The 15724-nt window shown below is 35.3% G+C and overlaps 1 protein-coding gene across 2 annotated transcripts in view; it reads left to right on the forward strand.

Annotated features, from left to right (window-relative positions):
* Nucleotides 1–15724, forward strand: part of LOC132788345 (beta-1,4-glucuronyltransferase 1-like) — a 67643-nt gene that overhangs the window by 19633 nt on the left and 32286 nt on the right. The window contains exon 3 of one of the 2 annotated variants that reach the window (XM_060795696.1): nt 14816–14835. The exons of the other annotated variant lie outside the window; for it this stretch is intronic. The gene's annotated coding sequence lies outside the window, so the exon portion shown is untranslated. The remainder of the gene's footprint in view (nt 1–14815; nt 14836–15724) is intronic. 2 annotated transcript variants of the gene reach the window in all.

The following is a 15724-nucleotide window of genomic DNA, read 5'->3' on the forward strand; positions in this document are numbered from 1 at the left end:
GCCTCAGTAACTGTAAATGCTGTCGCCTTTGACTGATTGACGCCTCAGGCGCGTGCGTGAGTGCAATTTGTTTTGTCATTTAGTCAAATTTGCATACTTATTATTACGAGCCATAAGCGCATATTATTTTTATTTTCCTATACCCTGTGATAAAAAATAGATAATTAGAATATGTAAGATCATCTGTGAATTGTACGACATATATTAAGTACAAATATTTTATTTTAGAATTAATTAATTAAGCTAAACATATATTAGAATAAAATTCAATTAAATTAGAATTGCAGTTGTGAAATAAAAAATAGCATAAGTTTTATATTTTTACTTCATAAATATTCCAAATATTTATTTTTGTTATATATAATTCAGTTATTTCTTCATGAAGTACAATGAGATGTTATATTTGGCTGTTTTTTTTAATGAAATTTTCCTATGACAAGAATCTTCAAATTTGCTTAAATTTTAAATTTTGCTTTTGTATAACAATTTTTTGTAATTATATTTATATTTGAGCTTGAACACTGTGTTGTTAATTAAATGCTTTTCTTTACTTTTTTTTCAAAATTGTATTAAAATAAAGGGTATATCTGCTAGTCGTTTACTGCACTCAAAAGACAATCTTAGGTCGCTTTTATTTACTTTCTTGTTGTAGCCATTATTTGCCAGTCATTCGATGCCTTTGCATGAATTACTCAGTGTGAGTTCTAACAATTCACTGAATCTCCGCTGAGAGCTGCACTTGAATACTCAAGTATTCATTTGACATATGTATCTTAACCTTTTTTGAGTACGTATGCTGTCGTTGTTTAACAACTTTATGCAGCATTCACATCGTGAATTTGTGCAAACAAAAAACTCTTTGCAATCATTTCACGCCAAATACTTGTCAATACAGTAGACACCAAATTAACTGCCAGCTAGAGAGAAGATCAAATTTGCAGTAAATCAGGTGTTTATAATCTATTATTAGTTTTCGTTTATTCATTACTGCGAATGACTATAAATATTTGAAAATCATGCATTGGATTTTGAGAGTATTTAAACGAGCTTCCACTGTAATTTATTTTATGCTGCTGCTGCTTTTTGGCTCTTGTTTGGAGTGCGCTCGTGCACTCCATAATTATAGCCAAGGTTATGAAGCTCAAACCCAAACACAGAGCAACTACCTAACTCACTTTATAAATATGCAATTCCACAAATGCATGAGACTGTTGCCAAAAATAGAGAATTAAATATAAATAAGCGCCATGTGAAATTATCGCTACCACAATAAATAACTATTAATAATTGCATTCTTATTTATAAATGAATATTTATTCATGCTTATCGAATTTTATAAAACAAATTTGATATCGAGCAAATTTATTATCATTGTCTGGCTTCTATTTATCAGCAGTGTAGCATAATCAAATATTGTTCTTCCGTTGACCCAGAAATTCGCGGGGTTTACTCTGGGAGCATTACCACATCGAGTGTCGTCTGTCTAATACTCTACTATATAATGGCATTGTTCGAGCAGTTGCTAGACTCATTGTGAGTCGGATTATTGTTATTATTTATAGCCGTTATTCTTATTTTTATTTTGTTGCAATTTTGTGTGCTTCGTTACGTTTTGCTCAACAAGGTGTCGCGTTATTTTGTATTATTCGTGACTTTTGTGCAAAGGTTTGTCTCTCTTTTCTTCGCTTGGATTTTAATTAAATATTTGTATGACAAGCGCGTTTGTTTTCGTTATTATTTACATTGGGAATCCATCTGCCGATACTTAGCCTGCAATGCTCAATGCTGGAAGTTTATTTAAACTTAAAAATAAACAGTCAATGTTGATAAATGTCATTATCAAATGAATGACCTCAAAAGGGAACTGTGAATCACAATAACGACTATCGTCATTATCTTAAGCCCATAAAATATATCTATATAAAGGGGCCACGTGAATGTTAATTGAAACTGTTGTGCTCCGGGTTTTCTCATTGCGTTTGGTTTTGTTTGTTTTTTTTTTATGACAGACATTGAGAACGCATTGTAGGAGCTATAAATCAAATGCCAGCTAAGTTACAACTGCACTTTCACTGGCAAGTCGCATCTGTGAGATACATTGCTACACTGGCAATATTGGCTTAAATGCTGCTCGACTTCATCTAGAAAATTGCCATGCTATGATTAATGCGAGCAATCATTTGATATGAATCACCTTTTCAGAACGTTTATCTCACATAGCAGGAGAGAATTTTAGCATGTTGTGGAAATCTACTCTAGTAATTAACTCTAGTAATTAAGTTCTAAACTTTAGTAGTACTTCTTATCTATGCAATATTTGCTTGTCTAGCTATGTTTTCGAATACACAAAGAAGTCGTAAAGTTTATCTCACATTGTGGAACAACAAGGAATTCTTAGAACACGCTACGGGAGATCTAAAGAACATTGTAACTGTTTAAGTGCAGTCAACTTAAGAACTTAACGCCATTCACAATCCCCACACAATTCCACGCACCTTCTATTGTAATTATAGCAGTTTTCTGCTACGTTTTATCGACAGCACGCTGATACACGATTGTGCGGTCATTATCAGACAGCAGACATGATTATTACGCGACAATTCCCTACATTGCTATTATTTGCTACTTGCCACTTGAGAAGTTTCACTTTTCATTGAGCTGATTGTGCTTATAAGCTACTCAGATACTTATTTAATACTTAATCTATTACTCGATTCGTTATCAATGCTCGACAAACCTGTCAATTGAATGTCTACTGATTCATTTCTACGTATTGATAATGAGCACTCGAAAAGCTTGCTTGAAACAATTGTTCAAAATTTGTTAACAACTTGTAGATGACAATCCGCTTCAGTCTTAATTGGTGCTTGGGGGAAATGTCAAAATGTCAGCATTTTAATTTAAAAACTGTAAGATACTTTCATTCATAAATGATGAATTTTGGGGTATAAGAACGCGTGAGCTCTTTTTGGCTAAAAACAATGACGAGTTGATGATTCGGAGAAGTGTTTGAAGTTCAGTTTTTGCATCGATGTGCCATGTGCACATGGCTCTGGCATTTCACTTTAAAGTCCAATTGTCAATCATCCTAGTGGATTGCACATAATAAACCCGCCTCAAATAGAGGAAATCGCAACAGTCGACGGGCATGGCTACGGCATATGAATTTTGGGATGCATATGGGATAAGAAAGGTTTAAGAACGATCAACATCGAGTTATTCACCATTTGGACCATTTTAAAAACGAAATCACCGAAAAAGGATGAATTTGAAGAAAAAGAAAATGATGCCATCGTATTCTTTAGATCTGTTTTCCAGCGACTATTTCCAGTTCTCAGAATACTTGATGGGAAGAGATTTTAGTGAGGTGACAAGTTGGCAAGTTTACATTTTTTTTTAATATCTTAAAAAACAATCACACACTGTTCATTGGATTTTCCGTCACGCTGTCTGGGTTTTCTTCGAAAAAGTGATTAATACAAAACGAGTGTCCGAAAAATTCCACTCAATTATTGTTTTGTTTGGCTAATGGTCTGCTTAATTTGTGAATTTCATTGTGCAAGGTTAGTTTGATATGAGGCGGAAATTTACGATTAGCGATTGATTGATAAGATTATTCAGTTCACTTTCGATTCTGATAAGGCCGTACAAATTGTATTCGTATCATTTTTATGTAAGGGAATTCGTTTGAATTCATTCCTCGTTTAAACCTTTCACATAATGTGACCACTTGGATGCCAGCAGCGACAACTGCAATTAAAAATGCCACGCCCTGTGCCAAGGCCTCAACAAGCCACTTAATGAGTCGCTCAAATTGTCCTCAATTTCTTGCCAAGCTCCACCCAGCAGGAGCTTTTATTCCCTCCACTTCCATAGCTTCCCCCAAACGAACCAATATACGAACTCTTTTTCTCTTTTATGTGCACTTGGATTGCAGTCAAAAGTGAAACTTTTAATACTCTTAAAAAACAGTCATAAAGCACATTGACATGCCAAGAGTGGCCTTAAATTCGTTGCATATTAAATGGTTAAATGATTTCACTACTCTGATTTTATATATGCATTTTTTAAAACAATTTAAAATTAACACTCAAGAAATGATGACAGCGATCTTAATTAAAGTGGATATATAAACCTGAGCTAAATAAATTATTTCTATCTTTTTGTTTTATCCTTATAAATACGTGAATTGTGCGATTTGATTATTATTACATAATTATCTTTTTTTATATTTAGTGGTATGTGTTTATTTATCTACTTCTAATATACTTATCACGGAATCGTACAGCATTTGCATCATCTGTGAGCGAAAACGATAATGATAACATTTAAATTGTAAAGGATAATTCAATTGAATCGATGATTTTGAAGCCCTAGTCTAGAAGTTGCAGAATATTTTTTTATTTTTATCTTCAAATCTTCAAAATAAATTTTACAATTTATTCCGATATTTATTCCGAGCTTAAATCATCCTTGACTATAGTTCCTTTTAATATTTGTAGGGTATTCAGCTGACTAATGATTTTTTTCTCCTTAGCTTTTATTCACACATTAAATGTGTATCATGAACATGTTGATTGCATTGTGTGAAATCGCACGAAGCTTTAGCTCCCTGGAATGAGTTTCAGAGTGTGATTGCTTCCTGCTACGCTGCATTTTCTTCACAGTGTGAGGCTGTTTTTCCTATACCCTCCCTCTCTCTCTTACACACACACACACACGCACACTTCAGAGAGGATCTTATTAATATTGCAGCTGGCGTTGTCGTTGTGAGTCGCCCGGAGCCCGCTGGTTGAAAATTCAATTAATTTCAAATGCAATTTTAAGTGCACTTTTGTAAAGCGTTTCACTTAGTAGGCACTTCCGCTTTGGTGGCTTTCGGCTTCCGTTCAGCTATGTTTTGATTCTCGTTTCTCAACTTTTTTCTGTTTTTTTTGCCGACTCCCTCCCGAAAAAGTTGATTAATTATGCAAATTTTAATTAGCTCGGCCTGTGGCAAGTGGCGAGTGGCAAGCGGCAAGCGGTTGACCAGACAGTCAACCTCATTTGACAATTCAATTTCCTTTGGCGTTTTGCGTAAATGGAAGTATATTTGCCCAAGTTATTTGTCCAATCGAGGCGTGGCATTATCTATGAGAGTCTCTGAGTGTGAGTCTCATTCAATTAGTTGAGCATACGCAGTGTTGGCCAGCCCGAGGGAACACTTTTGCTCGGTTTTGTGTGCTGTTGCCCAGATGGCGATTTATTGACGTATTTAATTAAAATGATGGTGTTATTTGCATTTGATCGAAGGCCGCACACAAAAGCAGGCATTCATCAGACATGTACAAACATTGAATAAAAAAAAGGATACCTTTTAAGCTATAAAAAGAATATTTTAGACATAGTTTATGCAATTTCTAAGCTGTAGACATTGTAATAAAATCACCATGATTGCCATTTTACTGCGAATTTCAAACTAAATATTTATCTACTTTCATTTTATTGCAGGTAAGCTGCTTGCCATCGAGCACCTGCAAATAAGTTTGTGCGTTCAACATCCTGTGAGTAATAAGCAAACACATCTGCCATGTGATGAGAATAGTTTGCCTAATCGATAGAGTACACAGTTTTGAAAGTTTGGGATCTGAAAAGTCTTTTTAATTAAGGTCGCAAACAATGTGGCATGAATTAGTTGAAATTGTGGCAAGGCTTTTACGCTCCACAGTAGCTGGCCACAGATCGTTTTGGTTTTATTGCCAACTGCTACTGCTGCTGTTGCAGTTGCAGTTGCCAAAACATAAGAGAAACCAACAAAAAAAAAAAAAAAAAAGAAAAGAGCTTGGAATGGCCGCGAGGTAAACAGTTGCATTGCGGTCGGACTGGCATTTAAAGATACGAGAACGAGAATTGGACTCTTCGCTATCTGGCCACACAATGCTCTGCTCAATATATGCATGCTCAAATCTAGGCTGCCGTTTCTTTTTTATTGGGCTCAAGTCGTGCCACAATGCAACAAAAAAGTAGGCAACAGAATTGCGATTTGCCTGCAGTTGTTGGCTCTGTTGCTGTTGTTGTTGTTACTGTAGATGTTGTTGCAGTTGTTATTGCTGTATGTTGCTCTCGCCCTTTTGCCAAAAACTAATAAATTTTGCATTGTGCACGGCGCTCGCTTGAGCGCCACATTTACTATTTTACCTGTATTGCCTTTGGGGCATGCCACGTGCCCGAGCTGCAACGGCAACGAAAACGACAAGAGCGAGTGTCTGGGTTGCTATTCTCTACATGCACGTTATTTTATGCCAAATATTTTATGTGTTATTGGCAGCTACTGTCGATGTTGTCCACATAGCGATGCGCTAGTTTAAGGTCCATGCTAAAATCCTTAAACTTGGCACTAAACATAGCATCAGCTATTTAACTTAAATACCAAAGTTCACTCAAAGGTTTTACTACAGGAAATACTTTTAATTTGAGTTGGGTTTACTATTTTGTTATGTTTTATACCTTCCGTGTTTGCTGCTTAAAATCGTATTAAGGACAAATCCCTTATTTTCACACTGGGTTCATATTTTCTAATCAAAACCTTTTATGAGCAGTCGCACCTTCTTGTTGTGCTGCTGCTGTTGCTGCTGCTTCTTCTTCGACTTCCGCATCGTCTTACCGGATATTCGTATATTTATTCTCATGTACTTTACGTGTTTTTCATAAAGAGAAGCCGTGGGACAAAAGGAAATTGCGGAGAAGAAACTTTAAGGATTTACACATGATTACACCTGAATTTATTTAGACGTCGGGTTGATTTAGTTGTTGTTCGTTCAGTTCCCTTTGTTGGAGGTGTTATTGGCCGTGCTGTCTGAACAACTGTCGCACATAGTTCCTTTTTATGACACGACAACAAACTTTGTTAGTTCGACTTGTTTAGGGATGCAAAAAAAATAAATAGTTACGACAGCAACAGCAACAACTATGCACAATAACAATAACGAAAGATGCTGAAAGTTTTGCTAACCAAAGGAGAAACAACAATTACCATAAAACTAACAACAACATCAGCAGCTGTCATAAACATCTTAAAGCTGACGGAAAACAAAATGAAAGGGAGAGATTTGAATAGAAAAACGTAAAAAGCATGATGACAAGGGATAGATAGATTGATGAGAAACAGAGAGTGAGAGAAAGAGAGATGACTTTCCATTTTAGCTACAAGCAACATTTAATAATTCAACACATTTTCTATGCTATTCACATCCTTTTGTCAATTGCATTTTCCATTCTTTTTCACATTTTGTTTTTCCCAATTTTTATGCATGTCAAAATAAATTGTTTATTTTTAATATTTTGTGTATGCTCTCTCGATATGAAATGCTGAATGCTGACAGCAAGCCAGAGTTTCAATTTTTATGGTAATTGACACAGCTGTCGGTAGAAACTATCTTTTTAGTTGCTTTTCATTTTTATTCAACCAACTAAGAGTGAAACAGATTAAAATGTGCAAAGTGAAAGTATGAAGTATTAAAATCTGTCAACTGACAAAGGATCAAAAGTAAATTGAGTATCTGTGCTTATTTGCTTTAGGCTACATAAATTTAACTATGGAAGGTTTAAATGATAAAATATAAGGCCAATAAAATTAATGTTGCGACCGACACACATATCATAGAAAGAGGGTAGAATGAAAAGTTATAGAAACATGAATATATTCTTTTAAAAGCGTAATCGATATTTAAATTGCGTTTAGTTGGAGGCAACCCACGTTTTGCAAATTCTTCTACGACAGTTTCAATAAATTTTGTGCACAATCCAAGTGGGAAACTGCAGGACAAGCAACTGGATATGCATAGAAACGAAATGTGATATAGTTTGTGGACCTCATTGAGTTTATATAAAAAATGCATTCGAGTTTAAAAAGAATTTCATTGATAAATTCTATTCTACGATACTTTGAGCCTTCCTTAGTAACACCACAAAATGGACTTTTTTAATGTACAAGTCATTGCATTTCATGTTTTACATTAAATCATATTTATTATTATTGAAAAGCCAAACGTTCTTGCAACATTTCAAACATTGCTTAAACATTTAAAGACTCGTTACAAGGGGAAACGATATTACGGCTTGTTTTGGTTCGTAATTTATATTCCTGATTTATTATTGGACTGCCCCTTTTCAAACATTTATACATATTTACCTAGAAATTTATGTCTTTGGCTCTGCTCGACACAAAACAAAACTCACCCATTTCAAAATGCAACCCATGGGAACAACTTGAAATATTCATGTAATTTCATGTTAAATATTTGTACAATGAAAACGAATAAACGTGAAACTAAATGAAAAGCAGGCCGAAGTGACAAAAGCAACAGAAACTGAAACTGAAGCTGAAGTTGAACTGACAGAGCATTCCATTCCATTACATATGTCCTGTCAGTTGCTGTGAATGTCCTTCAATTTGTCTTGTGTGTGTCACATTTCCTTTCCCTCTCTCATCTTGTTGACTTCGTTTTGGTCGCAATATACAAGACCGTTGATTGTTTGGCCTTTGGATTTATGCTTGTTTGCCCCGCTTGTAATTACATATTATTTTTAGTTTAATTGCCATGCATAAATTATAACTTGCAGCTTTCACAGTTGAGAGCTCTGCATGTTCTCCTCATAAATTTTAAATGTCAACGGATTGGATAATTAAATCGGCATATCTGCAATTTAATGAGTTCAGTGTGCGAGCAAATTTAATTGATTTTTATTCTGGGTTTGAGTAGTTAAATTTGGTGAAAACCAAAAATTTAAATAAATTCACAGAAATATTTATTATTTTGTGTCAGAAATTTTAATAAATTATTGCCTTGTTAGTTGTAACCATTTTTAATTAAATATACCGAACAAGTACTAAGGGGAAAATACATTTTGTTATATCAATATAGTACGACACTTGAAATATACTACAGAGTTAAAACCATATTGTCGTTTGAGATATAAAATAATGTCTTAAACAACTTCTACAATTTTTAACTGATCGCAACCAAATTGAAATTTAAATTTAAAATTATATAATGACTTTAGTTATTATTGTAGATTACTATTCGAAGCACAAAGTTATAATATCTTTTTACCTTTATATGGGTAGCGGGTATAAAAATTCTTTGCAATTACAAAGCATTTTGTTAAATTACAGCGTGGACTATTTTAATTTCCTTTATTTTTTTAAATGTTTTTAAATAATTAGTTAGACATATATGCTTTGCAGGCATTTTAAGTGTAATTATATCAGTGGAACCAAAGAAAACACTTCCAGTAGAATTTCAATTGCACTTTTGGGCGTCGCAGACCCCGTTTTTAATGACTTGGAAACACCGACTATTTTTGTCGGTATTATAAAACCTTACTTAAATGTAAAAAGCTAAAAACAGTGCTCAATTTATAATTAAGCTTGTAAAATTAACATAATCGTAAAATCAGTTGCGTTCTTGCTAGAATTTTTAAGCAGATTTGATTTTTTTTTGTGTAAATTCAAAATACAAGTTTCTCAAAAAAAATGTAATATGTACTGAATGTTTATTATTTTCGAAAATATAATTTTCCGTATCTATTGTGTATTTTGTCATGTTTTGTTTAGATTCTGTGGCAGTCTGAAATGTGAAAAATAAAATGACAAGAAGCAATCGAGAGAATAATAATAACAACTCGAGCATCAGAAAAGATTTTGTTGACGCCATAATTGTAGTAGACAAAAATAATTCATATTTATGACTGTAGAAATTAAATAAAACCATAATTTGCTTGAAACATCAAAGTGTAATACATATTTCAATGTTTAACATTGTCGCGCGAGAATTATAATATTTGTTTGTTCAGAAAGTACAAATTTGTTGCTCAATAATTATTATTGAATAATTTTGCTGGGGATAGTTCCAACTCAGCTGTTTTATACAAATATTATTGCGTTCCTGCTGTGCAATTTATGCGCTTTCAATTAGAATACATTTACTAATTAATTGGAAAGCCAAATAACAACGTCATTAGCTTGAGTATCAATTTTTGAATCAATAATACTAATTGAATGGACTCTGCAGGTCAATGAAATGAAATGCAAGCGATATTTGATATTTCAATTGTAATGCTGAAAATTCTTTAAGCACATTTAAGGCTTAACATTTTCGTTGTTGTTGTGCTGTCTTTAATTACGACATAAGGTTTACTTTGCAGCTGCTCGCAATTTCATTAGGTTCGGTAAGACGCAAATTCTGATAAAATTTAAGCACCGCAGGACGCGGAACCGGAAATGCTGCAAATGACTTTGTAAGCGCCCTCATGTTGGGCTCACACGTCGTATGAATAACATTTAATATCATTTACTTCAAACATTTGCCTCGTTTTACGCAGCAGCAAGAGCAACATCATGAACAGCTTGTGGCATTTCGAAACGTTGCTTGTATGCAGAACAAACAGAACAGAACAGCACAGAAACAGTCAACGTAATATGACACCACCCACACTATCCTCCTCCTCCCTATCCATTTAATATGTAAGCCCTACCCAGACTTCCCTTTCCACTTGGCATTCACATTCGCCAATGCCAATGGCAACGTCGTCGTGATGATGGCAATGCCAATCTACATTCCACAACCATTTAGATGTACTTTTAATTACGTTTTATTGACAGCATTTAAATGACAATCAACTTTATTAATAATTTCATAATTATACGCTCGTTAAGTTGCTAATATCCATGTCAAATTTAACAATCACTTTGGCAGGCTCTCAATTCAATTTGCCCAATGCTTATTGCATATTAAATTAATCTTAAGACTTAATGATTTATCGAGAATCGTTCGACATTCTGCCACTGCAAATTCTATTCTATTTGGATTTGCATTTTCTCCCAAATGCATTTTCCTTGTTTCAAAGATAATCGCAAGTGTTTCAGCATAAGCATATTTCACTCTCTGGTGGATTGAATTGACATTCACAACACACTTGCATATTTCACTTGGAAAATTGAGTCGGCATGGAGAATGCTGTGCACACATTTCATTTGACACCGAGTTGAGTTTGCTGTGAACCTGTGAACTACACAGACAGCAACGAATATCCCACAAAACTCGTTCGCTTAGCTCCCCATTTTGTTTGTAGAGTGTAGCACACATTTCGGGGGGACGACAAATGACAAATTTTCCCACCCACAGCTTGTTTGTTGCATGACATAACCGACAAACGCAAAATACTTTCAATGAGCACTTCCTGCAACCAAACTCGATTCATGTCGCACACTTCCTTGGCAAGTTCTTGCTGTATTTGCTGCTGTGTTGCTAATAGACGTCGAGGGCTTTGCCAAATTTTTAACAACATGTCGCGTACACACACACATTCATCGCTCTCAGTCTCTCTCTCTGTGGCCGCAAAGGAAGAGGAAGCACAAATCCCTTTCAAGTTTTGTTGCCGAAAACAAATACCGTGGCCATTAATTTAGTTTAGTCCTAATTAAATTGCATACGTTACCATAAACACCTCCCCATCCACTCTCGCACACACGCTCACACACTCACTGAACACTGAAAGAGACACTGGCTCATTTATAAGCAGCTGACAGCCGAGCCACGCCCATTTGGGGGCGAGTGGCAGTCCTTGAGGCCTTTTTGTTGCTTAAAATTCCATGGCATGCACACAAAACTTCCTTTCTGGCCAAATGCAAACTTTTCTTTTTCGTTTTTGTTTTTTTAGCTTTTCACTTTTTTCCCTGCTTTTGCTTTTCGCTTTTCCACACTCTCTTTGAATGTATGTGTTGGTTTATTTTTTGTTTTCATTTTTTTTGGGAGAAGGAAGGCTACGTGTTTTGTGAGCCGCTTGTTTTTGGCGGTACAAGAGTTTTAAATATTTAATGAGCTCGCCCATCAGCATGAATTTCTGGTGTATGTGTGTTGAAGGTTGTTTCAGTTGTTTTTCTTATTATTGCAAAGCATTTGTTGGTGTGTTATTTGTGTTTGTCTGTCGCATTTGGCATTCGTCTTCGGTCTCTGAGACACTTGTCCTTTGGGTGAACTAAAGCCTGAAAGTTGAGTAATGTGCACAGCATTTTAAAATTACACATATGAAAAAGTTTGTGGATATCACGTGGATTACGTTGAGTGCAGTTTACAAACAAAACTTGTATGACCAATGACACTTTTACCAAACAACTTTCCATCAAATATTGTTTTTTGTTTTGCATATTTGCAAAAGTTATGGATGACATTGGGAATTTTCTTCAAATATGCACTATTTTCTAACACAAGTAAGACTGATATTTAAATCCTAGACAACATTTCACTTCATTTGCAATAAATTCTTAATAAATTATATAATTTTGAGAGCTTACTCATAAGTTATGAGGCCATAAGCGCCTTGCAAAATTTGCTTTTGCATTAGGTGCAAAAACTACAAGTTGGCAGCACATTTTTATAGTGATTTTTCCACTGCATTTGTTGTGCTTAAGCACACAATGCTGTCACGCCCACTCTCACACACAAACGAACATATACACAGACACACACACACATACACTACTTTGGCTGCTGTCACTCCAGCAGAATCTTATTATTCAACGTTATTGCTCTTGACCCTATAGAGCGCTCCTTGCTCCACACCCAAGTCCTGCCATATCCAAAACAAATGACTTTGTTTGCTTTTGCCAGGCACACACCTCGTGCCTCTCTTGCTTCCTGCCCCGTGCTGTGGCACTTGAAAAGTCAAGTGCTAGCCAGGCCAGAGCAACTGCTGCCAAACTGTGCCGCCATCGTCGACGAATCGAGGGAGCTTTCCCTCCGGCTTCGGCTAAGGACTTCAACTTGTGTGTGTGTGTGTGTTTGTGTGTGTGCACACTTTTTCAGTTGTTGTAGAGAAGAAAATGCTCATGAATGAATGAAATTGCTGCACAATTTAAAAACTTCCGCATCAAGCGGCAACAACAATAACCACAGCTAAAACAGCAACAACAACCAAATATAATAATGCGCTCCCCATCTGACATCGTGGGGTTTTCTCGATGCGCAGGTTTCCATTCCGTTTAGTATATATAGTTTGTACACACATAAAGTTATTTTTGTTTTCTGCTCTTTTCTTGCTTGCGCAGTTTTTCCTTAATTCTTTTCCTCGTTTTCCTTCACATGCATTTGGCGTAGTTTTTCGGGTTGCGGATGTGTTTAGTACGCGCTTTATTTATATTGACATCCAGGGACATTTTGAAGTTTTGCGCTACCGCACATAAAACGAAAAGTAAATTGATTGTAAGAAACAAAGACTTATACCAAATGCTACAGTTCATCTGTAAGTAATCTTTGCAGCTGCAATGCTTGATGAATGATTATGTTTCAGGCGAGAGGATGTCATAAAAACAGATAATAACTGGCAGCTCGGAAAATCTTATTGTGTTTGCTTCCAACTTTAGTTGTTGTCAATGAGAGGAAACTGTGTATTTTGTTATTTGATATCTACATTAATATTGAAGTGGTATTCAAACAATCGTATCACATTTTTAGAGAATGTGCTTTTGATGTGCTTTTTCATTTAGTTGAATTTATTTGCACAAGTTTAAATGTTTTGGTAATTTGAATATTCTCTACAAATGTGTATTTGCCTAAAATAATTTAAATTTCTTAATGCTGAGTAGTCCAATTGGTTGGAAATTTTGAATGCATTCTCTGTAATTCCAGATGAAAAATTCGGCATAACTGTGTAAAGGATAAACATATATTTTGCCATGCTTTTTAGCTCTTACGAATTCCTGCTCGGACTTTCTTTTGTACTCGACTCATTTGCTCGCCTTTGGCAAACTAGTATATATAGCCTACATTTTGCGAATGCAGCACAAAATTCTCTCTTTTTGCTATGCGTGTAGACGAGAAGGCGATGCGGGTAGAAGAGTGCAAGAGTAAGTAACACTAGGGGCATGTCCTGTGGGCATCATTTATGCAGGCACTCATCTCATCGCGAGTTTTTTTTGTACTCTACTTTGCTTAGCTCTTCACGGGCTTTACGTTTCTTTTAGCGCATTAATTTTTGAATAGTGCAAATGCTGCTAAAAGAACGTTCACTTTGAAGTTGGGCTTTAGCGCACTTTCTACAATGTGCAATATGCGTGAATTGTGGCAGTCGTTGCTTATAGCATTTTATGGCATGTTTCGCATTCGCAATGTCAGAGTTGCAACAGTGGCAACATCTGCTGCAAGCACTTGATAAGAAATGCTAAAGAGATTGCCATGATTTTAGCTTGATTGTTTATTAAAAAAGGATTTTTCAAAAAGATATTTTAAATAAATGTATAAGATACAAGTGACGAGAAAGTTTAAGATAAACCATTCGAATTTCTAGTTTGAAATTGAAAAATCTCAATTAGAATTTTTAATAAATTTCTATAAGTTGCTTTTAATAAAAAAGATAAGACATGCTAAAAAGATTTCCTTGTTTTTAGCTTGATTCTTTATTAAAAAAGGATTTTTCAAAAAGATTTTTTAAATAAATGTATAAGATACAAATGCTGAGAAAGTTTAAGATAAACCATTCGTATTTCTAGTTTGAAATTGAAATATCTCAATTGGAATTTTTAATAAATTTCCATAAGTTGCTTTTAATGAAAAATATAAGAAATGCTAAAGAGATTGCCATGATTTTAGCTTGATGCTTTATTAAAAAAGGATTTTTCAAAAAGATTTTTTAAATAAATGTATAAGATACAAATGCTGAGAAAGCTTAAGATAAACCATTCGAATTTCTAGTTTGAAATTGAAATCTCTCTATTGGAATTTTTAATAAATTTCCATAAGTTTTTTTTAATAAAAACTTTTTCTCTTATCTCTTGCAGCAATTTGCTAATCAAATCAGGTAAGCTAATGACGACTCTATTTGGAATTCTGCAAAGCTAAACGGAAATATTCATCCTTCCTTTGAATGGCAAATATCTAATTGTCTTCAGCGATGCCTGACTCCTTCTGCTTTTGAATGTGCTCTAATTAGGCGTTGCAGCATTATTTAATTTTTGCCGGAAACTTCAAAGACAGACTTCTTCTTCTCTTTGACTCGCTTAGTTTGCACAACTTTCCCCCAATTGGCGCAGAAGGTAAATGACTCATTTAGTGCTGACAATGCGAGGCGCTTTGATTTATGAGAAGAGACAGACAGTGGCAAATGGAAGGAGTTGGGAGCTGGGAACGGGTAGAGGGGGCTGCTGTGCGTGTAAAACTTCAGGCGCCGACAGTTTGACAGGCAACATGTGGTAAAGTCAACTGTCAGCGTCAACTCCTCATGCAGCACCTCGTTCTCCTCCCGCTGCTTCCTCAACTATGCAAATAAAACAACGCCGCAAAAGGCAACTTAAGCTAAGCTACTAACACAAACACTAACATGTAAACATGTATTTGGTTATACAATTAGCTGATATGTTTAGCTAGTTAGTTGTTTGGCCAAATCCCGTCAGTTGCCGTTTTTGGTTTGGTTTTGTTTTGTTGGGGCTTTAGCAATATGTGTGCTGTGTGGGGCTCTGCTTGATGTCCTCGTTAATCTCTGTCTCGCGGGCATCGCATCGCTTGCACTTTATGACAATTCATTTTGTTGTTGTCATTTTGATTAACCTTAATTATCGTGCCGTTGACATTCGTTTCGTTTGCGCAAATGAATGAAAATGCCCCATGCAGCTGACCGAGAGTCGCGACTGTCCATTGTTGCCCCCAAGACTGCTTCACTGCTTTTCACCATTGCAGTTTGCTGTTTGCCA

This window comes from Drosophila nasuta, chromosome 2L (genome assembly GCF_023558535.2).
Source record: "Drosophila nasuta strain 15112-1781.00 chromosome 2L, ASM2355853v1, whole genome shotgun sequence".
Lineage (NCBI taxonomy): Eukaryota > Metazoa > Arthropoda > Insecta > Diptera > Drosophilidae > Drosophila > Drosophila nasuta.